The following is a 10,275-nucleotide window of genomic DNA, read 5'->3' as shown; positions in this document are numbered from 1 at the left end:
TGCCTCACAGTTATGCTATGCCTCAACAAGGGATCTTAGAGATTGAGTTGTTTGATGTATGGGGTATTGACTTCATGGGACCTTTCCCACCATCATACTCAAACACTTATATTCTGGTGGCAGTGGAATATGTATCCAAATGGGTGGAAGCTATTGCAACACCTACTAATGACACTAAAACAGTGTTAAAATTCCTCCAGAAACACATCTTCAGCAGGTTTGGTACCCCTAGAGTATTAATCAGTGATGGGGGCACTCATTTCTGTAATAAACAGCTTTACTCTGCTTTGGTTCGTTATGGAGATAGCCACAGGGTAGCCACTCCATACCATCCACAGACAAATGGGCAAGCTGAAGTCTCAAATAGAGAACTCAAAAGAATCCTGAAACGGACTGTAATTAACCGTAGAAGGGATTGGGCAAGAAGCTTGGATGATGCTCTCTGGGCATACAGAACAGCATTCAAGACCCCTATAGGGACCTCTCCATACCGGCTTGTGTATGGAAAGGCATGTCACTTGCCAGTGGAACTGGAACATAAGGCCTACTGGGCAACCAAATTCCTGAACCTTGATGCCAAGTTAGCTGGAGAAAAACGATTGCTTCAGTTAAATGAGCTAGAGGAATTTAGACTCAATGCTTACGAGAATGCAAAAATATACAAAGAGAAAGCAAAAAGATGGCATGATAAGAAATTGTCATCCAGAGTCTTTGAGCCAGGGCAGAAAGTTCTGCTATTCAATTCTAGGCTCAAATTATTCCCCGGGAAATTGAAGTCCCGGTGGAGAGGTCCGTATGTGATTACAAGTGTATCGCCATATGGATACGTAGAGCTTCAGGATAATGACTCTAACAAAAAATTCATTGTTAATGGACAGAGAGTTAAACATTATCTTGAAGGCAATTTTGAGCAAGAATGCTCAAAGCTGAGACTTGATTAGAGCTCAGTAATAGTCCAACTAAAGACAATAAAGAAGCGCTTGCTGGGAGGCAACCCAGCCATTCACAAAATTTAATTTTATTTGTTTTTGTTAATTAATTTTTACAGGTATAGGTCAAAGTATCTTCAAAAGGTAAAATAGCAATTGATTGAATTCACAGAGTTACAGGGGAATTTGGAAGCTCACTGGCGTGAAAAAGCCAGTAAGAAATGTTTTGGGCGTTGAACGCCCAAAAGAAGCATCCACTGGGCGTTCAACGCCAGTAAGGATTACCATCTGGGCGTTGAACACCAGAAAGGAGCATCTTCTGGGCGTTGAACGCCAGAAAGAAGCTCCTTCTGGGCGTTTAACGCCAGAATTACAGCATCCTGGGCATTTAGAAAAACGCCCAGTGACAAAGGACTTCCTGGCGTTCAACGCCAGAAAGAAGCAACAGCTGGGCGTTGAACGCCCAGGAGAAGCAGCAATTGGGCGTTAAACGCCCAAAACATGCAGCAGTTGGGCGTTTAACGCCGGGATGGTAGGGAGGAGGTAAAATTCGTTTTTCTTTACAAATTTTCTAATTATTTATGTTTCAAATCATGATTTCTTGCATAAACATGTTTCAAAATGTCATCCTTCAAATCAAAATAGTTCTCTAAGAACCCTAATTTCTAAAATCCCTTTTTCAAAAATTATATAGCTTCATACATGAATATAAACCTTTTTCCAATCCAATCCAACTCTTTTTCCATTTTTTCTTTCAAACTTAATTATCTTTTAAAATCTTTTTCAAATTAAAAATTCAGATTCATTTTTAAATATCATTCATATCTTTTTAAAATTATATCCTTTTCATATCATATTTATCTTTTATCTTATATCTTTTTCTTATTTTCGAAAACCCACCCCCTCCCTTTATATCCACTTTCGGCACCCTTCTCATCATCCACCATTCCGCACTTGCTCTCCTCCTATCCCTCTCCTCTCTTTCCTTTTGCTTGAGGACAAGCAAACCTCTAAGTTTGGTGTGCTTATCCGTGATCACAAAAACATACTCACTTTGATCATGGCCCCTAAAGAAAAACAACCCAACCCAAGAGGCAAGAAAGAGAATATTCCAAAGCCACTTTGGAATCAAGGGAAGTTCTTAACTAAAGAACATTCAGACCATTACTACAAAATAATGAGTCTAAGATCAGTGATCCCGAAAGTCAAGTTCGATCTGAAAGAAGATGAATATCCGGAGATCCAAGAGCAAATTCGAAACAGGAATTGGGAAATCCTAGCTAATCCTGAAACGAAAGTGGGAATGAACATGGTTCAGGAGTTCTATGCTAATCTATGGCAGACAGACAGGCAAAGAATAATTGGAGCTGCCCTCTATGATCATCGGATCTTAGTCAGAGGAAAGATTGTTCACACCCATCCTAACAAAATAAGGGAGATCTTTAAGCTTCCTCATCTGAAAGATGACCCAGACTCCTTTAATAGGAGAATGATGAGGGTAAACAAAGGCCTGGACAAGATTCTAGAGGATATATACATCCCTGAAGCCAGGTGGACCACCAGCACCACTGGCATCCCAAATCAACTCAAAAGAGAAGATCTCAAACCAGCTGCCAGAGGCTGGCTGGACTTCATTGGGCATTCTATATTGCCCACCAGCAACCGTTCTGAAGTTACTATTAAAAAAGCAGTGATGATTCACTGCATCATGTTGGGAAAAGAAGTAGAAGTCCATCAACTGATCTCGTGTGAACTATACAAAATAGCAAACAAGAATTCCAAGGATGCCAGATTGGCCTATCCAAGTTTAATTTCTATGCTCTGCAGAGATGCCGGAGTGAAGATGGGAATAACTGAGTATATCTCAGTTGAGAGGCCAATCACTAAAATATCAATGGAAAGAAACAGCTGCAGGATGATCCAATCAAGAGGAGAGCACAAGAAGTCCTCCCAGAACTTCCTCAATTCGAATATTCGGAACATCTTGAGGCATCTATTTCCAAGTTGCAAGAAGCTATGAACCAAATAAAGGAAGAATAGAATAATCAAAGTAGCATGCTTTGTAAACTGCTTAGGGAACAAGAAGAGCAAGGGCGTGATTTAAGGGAGCTGAAGCGCCAGAAATTAATCCTTGAAGGACCAAGCACCCCACAGATCAGAGGAACATCCACTTCCCAAAACACAGGTTGTTGAGTTCTAATTTTAGCTTTAACTCTGTGATAGTGTTATTATAGAAATTTACCTTAGAAGTTATACAGTAGTAGTAGTAATTAGCATATCTATTCTGGTTTTATTTCCAATTAAGTTATAATTTATTTTTCTCATCATCATCAGACATGAATAAAATAGTAGATTTTTAGAATAAAGAAGTAATTTATATTTTTCGAGTTCTTAATAATAAAAATTATAATTAATTATATGTGGTGGCAATACTTTTTGTTCTCTGAATGAATGCTTGAACAGTGCATATTTTATCCTGAATTTTACAAATGTTGGCTCCTGAAAGAATGAGGAACACGAAAAATATTATTGATGATCTGAAAAATCATGAATTTGATTCTTGAAGCAAGAAAAAGCAGTGAAAAAAAATTTACAAGGAATCATTGGATCAAGAAAAAGAACAAAAGCCAATAGCCCTTAAAACCAAAAGGCAAGGGTGAAAAGGATCCAAGGATTTGAGCATCAGTGGATAGGAGGGCCCAAGGAAGTAATTCCAGGCCTAAGAGGCTAAATTAAGCTGTCCCTAACCATGTGCTTGTGGCATGCAGGTCCAAGTGAAAAGCTTGAGACTGAGTGGTTAAAGTCGTGATCCAAAGCAAAAAGAGTGTGCTTAAGAGCTCTGGACACCTCTAACTGGGGACTTTAGCAAAGCTGAGTCACAATCTGAAAAGGTTCACCCAGTCATGTGTCTGTGGCATTTATGTATTCGGTGGTAATACTGGAAACCAAAGTGCTTAGGGCCATGGCCAAGACTCATAAAATAACTGTGTTCAAGAATCAACATACTACACGAGGAGAATCAATAATACTATCTGAATTCTAAGTTCCTATGGATGCCAATCATTCTGAATTTCAAAGGATAAAGGGAGATGCCAAAACTGTTCAGAAACAAAAAGCTACAAGCCCCGCTCATCTAATAAGAATCTGAGCTCCATTTAAAACTCTGAGATATTATTACTTCTTAATTTCTTTTCATCCTATTTTATTTATCTAGTTGCTTGAGGACAAGCAATAGTTTAAGTTTGGTGTTGTGATGAGCGGATATTTTATACGCTTTTTGGGGGTAATTTCATATAGATTTTCGCATGTTTTAATTAGTTTTTAGTATAATATTATTAGTTTTTAGGCAAAAATTATATTTCTGGATTTTACTATGAGTTTGCATGTTTTTCTGTGATTTCAGGTATTTTCTAGCTGAAATTGAGGGAGCTGAGCAAAAATCTGAGTTAGGCTGAAAAAGGACTGCTGATGCTGTTGGATCCTGACCTCCCTGCACTCGGAATAGAATTTTTAGAGCTACAAAAGTCCAATTGACGCGCTCTCAATTGGGTTGGAAAGTAGACATCCAGGGCTTTCCAGCAATATATAATAGTCCATACTTTTCACGAAGATAAATGACGTAAACTGGCGTTCAACGCCAGTTTCATGCTGCTGTCTGGCGTCCAGTGCCAGAAACAGGTTACAAGTTGGAGTTCAGCGCCCAAAACACGTTACAACCTGGCATTCAACTCCAGAAACAGCCCAAGCAGATGAGAAGCTTTAGTCTCAGCCCCAGCACACACCAAGTGGGCCCCAGAAGTAGATTTCTGCACCAATTATCTTAGTTTACTTATTCTCTGTAAACTTAGGCTACTAGTTTTCTATTTAAACAACTTTTAGAGGATTACTTTGTATCTCATGACGTCTATAGAACTGGATTTTATATTCCTTGGCAGCATGAGTCTCTAAACTCCATTGTTGGGGGTGAGGAGCTCTGCAGCGTCTCGATGAATTAATGCAATTGTTTCTATTTCTCCATTCAAACGTGTGTGTTCCTATATAAGATGTTCATTCGCGCTTAATTATGAAGAAGGTGATGATCCGTGACACTCATCACCTTCCTCAATCCATGAACGTGTGCTTGACAACCACCTCCGTTCTACATTAAATTGAATGAGCTTCTCTTAGATTCCTTAATCAGAATCTTCGTGGTATAAGCTAGAATTGATGGCGGCCACTCTTGAGGATCCGAAAAGTCTAAACCTTGTCTGTGGTATTCCGAGTAGGATTCGAGGATTGAATGGCTGTGACGAGCTTCAAACTCGCGATTGCTGGGCGTGATGACAAACGCAAAAGGATCAATGGATCCTATTCCAACATGATCGAGAACCAACAGCTGATTAGCCGTGCTGTGACAGAGCATATGGACCGTTTTCACTGAGAGGATGGGAGGTAGCCACTGACAATGGTGACACCCTACATACAGCTTGCCAGGGAAGGAACTTTGCACTTTGGAATTGTGTTGAATATTACATTATAGGAATTCAGAGGACAAGCATCTCCAAAACTCCAACATATTCTCCATTATTAAAGTAACAATTATTTATTTCACGCTCTTTTATTTTTCTAATAATTCCAACTGATAATTTTAATTGATATCCTGACTAAGAATAATAAAATAAACATAGCTTGCTTCAAACCAATAATCTCCGTGGGATCGACCCTTACTCACGTAAGGTATTACTTGGACGACCCAGTGCACTTGCTGGTTAGTTGTGCGAATTGTCAAAGAGTGAGATTGCATTTCGTGCACCAGTGCGCGTGGGCGATGCGTGCACGTCGCTGACAAAATTCACTCCCACGCGTACGCGTCGCTTGCAAATCTTTCTTGTGCGTGCACACACTTGTTGAAAAGCTCCAAATGCTCATTTCTTCATGAATTTTCCTCTTTGCTTGCTCCTCTTCCATTTTCACCAAGCCATCCCAACCTTATACATATGAAATCATTGACAAACAACATCAATGTATTGAATAGAAGGTAAATGGAATAAAATAGGCTAATTAAGGCACAAAAGAGCATATTTTCATAATTAAATACAATTCCGAAGGAAAACTCAAAAGCATGCTATTTAAGGGAATAAGTGCAAGTTTATATGATGAAATCCACTCGAATCAAACTAAAAATTATCGTAAAATATGGATTCATCGATTTCTCCATACTTAAACAATAGCATGTCCTCATGCTAATTACAATCAAAGGAGAAGGGTAAAAGGTAAAACAATTTATTTTATGTACTACCTAAATGCATGCAACTATACAAAATGCTCTCTATCTATATGTACAACATGATGTCCTATAGAGTTTGGCAAAAACAAACAAGAGATTCCAATCAATCCAAAACAAGTCTTAGGGCCAAGGCAAAGAATAAATACACTAAGATCAATGTCCAAAGAATTGAATTGAGATTTTCATAACTAACAATAAACAAACAACTTGCAAGAAGACACAATATAAGGCACAAGAACATAGAATTGAGCGATCGAACCCCTCACCGATGTGTATTCACTTTATTCGTTCAGTGTTTAGGGCTTAATCACTCCATTCTCCTTTAATCATGTTTCTCAAAGATTTGCAAGTCATCTAACAATCAACAATTATTTAGTGCATGCATACAAATATCAAGAAGACTTATCCATGGGTTGTAATGGGACTAGGGTCAAGGTAGGATGCATATGGTCAAGTGGACTAGAATTTGGATCTTTGATTAACCTAAGCTTTCTACCTAACCTACAACAACCTATTCAATTCTAATGCAAACCTAGCTACCCATTCTTCACTTTTTCACACACTCATGCATTCTCTTTCAATCACATTTCATATGCATTGATATTATTACTTTACCTTGGGACAATTTTTTTTGTTTATTATATTTTTTTCTTCTTTTTTTTTCTTTTGAGGAATTATAGACAAAAGTGCCAATGCATATGGCTTTAAACATCTAATGCATGAGTATGTTCCCAATTCCCAAAATTTTTAATGAAAATATTAAAATACACTTTTATCTCACCCAATGTTCCCAAACTTTCCAAGCTTGAATGATAAACACACTCACTAGCCTAAGCTAATCAAAGATCCAAATAAGGGACATTTATTGTTTTCCACTTTAAGGCTTGTGATGTGCTAAAATTAAGAACAAATGGGTTTAGCATAGGCTCAAAGTTGGCTAACAATGGAAGATAAAAGGTAGGCTATTTGGGTAAGTGAGCTGTATGAAACGATGGCCTCAATCATATACATGCATTTTCATACACAAATTAATGGACATATAGAATCAAGCAAATCAAATATCACAATCATAAAAGGAGTTTAATCACACAAGAATAAACTTTATGGTTGGAAATGTGCAACCATATAATTAAGGCTCAAATCTCACAAGGTATGTTGTTCTAACTCTTTCTATGTTCCATGAAAAAGGATACTTCAAGCAAGTTGAAAGAAAACAATTTCTCAATTCAATTAATGGCATGCCATAAGAAGGATTTCATGAAAATTTCTTGTTGTTTTACCAAAATTATTCAATCTAACATGCAACATGCAAGTATTTACTACCATAATACTATAAGCACTAAGGAATTATATACAAACAAACTAAACCAAACAAAGTGCAAATAAGAACAAAATTGCAAAAATTGAAGAAAAAGAACTAAAAGAATATTGCAAAGTGTTTAAGAAAAGGATTTTACCCCCCTCCCCTCGAAGTTGGCGATCCTCCCCCACACTTCAATAATGCACAGTCCTCCATGCATGCACATGATCCGGGGGCGGAGAGCTATGAGGCTCCACCTTCAACTGGTGGGCTCCGGGGGTTCCGAGTTGCTATATAAACAAATAAACAACAATTGAGGAGAAGTTAGATGTGAGTGTGGTATGATAGAAAACCATGTGTGTATTCTAATTATGCGGGCCGTTGGGACACACACAATAGCCGGTTAAAACGGCATCCACACAATCAAAAAGTAATAGCATGTGTTCCTCAATTAGATGGCCTAGGTTCCAATTAAAGAATAAGTGAAACTTAAGGTGCAAGCAATCCTTTGTAAAATGAATTGAGTATTTGGTATTGGTTATTGAAATTGTGCAAGTGAAAGTGTTAAATTGGTATAGAATAGCACAATAAACAACAACCAATCCAACAATGAACAGAAACTCCTTATTCATCATGAAACATAATGAAAAAGTCACATGGAAAGGTACTTGTTACAAAAAGTGATAAGCTTGATAAAAATCAAGTTAAGTAACTCAAACAAATGCAAAGCATTAACAAGAAACAAGTGTCGGACATGTGATGAATTTAATATGGAAATCATGATGAACAGGTAAGTTTCAACACAAATCACTTAATTCAATGCACTTACATAATATGTTCTAGTGGTACAATCAAAACTTGAGTATTCAAACCCACTAGGTACTTGGTAAAGTAAGGCGAAGTATAAGTGCATTGGTGGAAACTTCAAGCAAGAAGTAACCCAATCAACATTAAGCAAACACTTACAACTTATTCAACTAACAAACATCTAAATAAAACAAATATAATTACTAAAATGAAAATAAAATGTAAAGAAAATTGAGTATGAACAACCAGAAAATAGGGTGAAAGGGGAAGAAGAGAGAAGAAGACAGGAAATAGAAAGAAGAGAAGAAGAGAATAGTGTGAAACAAGGGAGAAGTCCACGCGTAAGTGTTGCTGACGCGTGTGTGTAGTGTGGGCGAAAAAGGGAACCGACGTGTACGCGTGAAAGGAAGAAAATTCACGGTGATGCGTACGCTTGAAGGACCCGTACGCGTTGATGAGCAAAATGAAAAGGGTTGTGCATTTGGTATTGAGAAATAGGGTTGCCTTGATTCCACCTTTGGTTATGATTGCTTCCTTGAGAGTTGTCCCTCCACCCTTGATTATAATTATTACCATAAGAGTAATTGCCTTGATCTTGAGGGTGGTAGGAAGAACGGTTGTTGTAATTGTTGGCTACCGCAAGAGTGTAGTCTTATTGGACTTGAGGATATTGATCGGTGTAGTGTTAAGTGCAAGAGCACACACCACACACCCTTAGAGGTCCTTCAATTTGAAGAATTTGAGGTGGGGCTTGAATGGCTTGGATGGATGAAGATGTTTTTTGTCCTTAATGAATTTCTTTGAGAAGAGTGGTCATCTCCCCAAGCACCTTAGTAAAAGCCGAATTGGAAGAAGATGCTTCCGTCACACTCCTTGGAGGATTATTTCTCACTCTAGCATGTTGAGTAGTTTCGGCAACATCATTAATCAATCTCCATGCCTCATCCACCATCTTGTATTTAACAAGAGAGCCACCACTTGATGCATCAAGAAGCCTATTGTCTTGAGCACAAAGGCCTCCACTAAAGTAGCTAATGAGCAAATGAGCATCCATCCTATGATGGGGACAAGATTCCAAAAATCTCTTGAACCTAGTCCAATAGTCATAAAGCGTTTCTTTGTCCCTTTGCATAATGTCATAAATTTCCTTCTAGATATAATCGTTCTTTCCTGGAGAAAAGAACTTGTCCAAGAATTTCCTTCTCAATAGATCCCAATCAGTTACCACTTCGTCAAGTTGAGAATAAAACGACTCATTTGCTTGCCCCTCAAGAGAGAAGGGGAAAGCAAAGATCATAACCGCAATTTCATTGGAGCAATGTCTCCTAATCGTAGAGCAAGCCGTTTGAAAATCCCTCAAGTGTCAAATAGGATCTTGGCCCAGTAATCCATGGTACTTAGGCAACAAATTGATCAAGCTATTCTTCAATTCAAAATTAGGATCTAGATTTGGATATCGTGCTTATAGTGGTTGAAGAACAAGATCCAGTACTCCTTGCTCATGCAAGGTGATCCGTCGAGGTTCCGCCATGTGATTATCACCTGCAGTACTTAAGGGTATGTCAACAGTCCCAACAGAAGAGTAAGAAGTTCCTTCGTTGAATGAGGATTCTAAATCACTCTCGAATAGGACTAGTGTGTCGGAAGGTTCCTCAAAAGAGGCCGATGCACTAGCCGTATAATCCAACCAATGTCTAGCTTGCCGAATGTGAAGTAAAGTTCTTTCAAGTTCAGGATCGAATTCGGGTAGACTAGGATCCGGTTGTGACTGAGTCATTCAACTTGGAAACCATAAGCTGATGCATTAAAAAGACCTAGAATAAAAACAAACTAAAGAAAATAAACTATTTACACTATCCACATATTCACATAACCAACATTAAAACACACATTGCAACCATTCCCCTTAAGGTGCCAAAAACTTGATGGGAGGTAATTCACCGGTTAGGAATTTCACAAAGTAATCCCGTTGC

The sequence above is a fragment of the Arachis stenosperma genome, chromosome 6, assembly GCF_014773155.1.
Source record: "Arachis stenosperma cultivar V10309 chromosome 6, arast.V10309.gnm1.PFL2, whole genome shotgun sequence".
Taxonomy (NCBI): Eukaryota; Viridiplantae; Streptophyta; class Magnoliopsida; order Fabales; family Fabaceae; genus Arachis; species Arachis stenosperma.
This window is presented reverse-complemented; position numbering follows the sequence as displayed.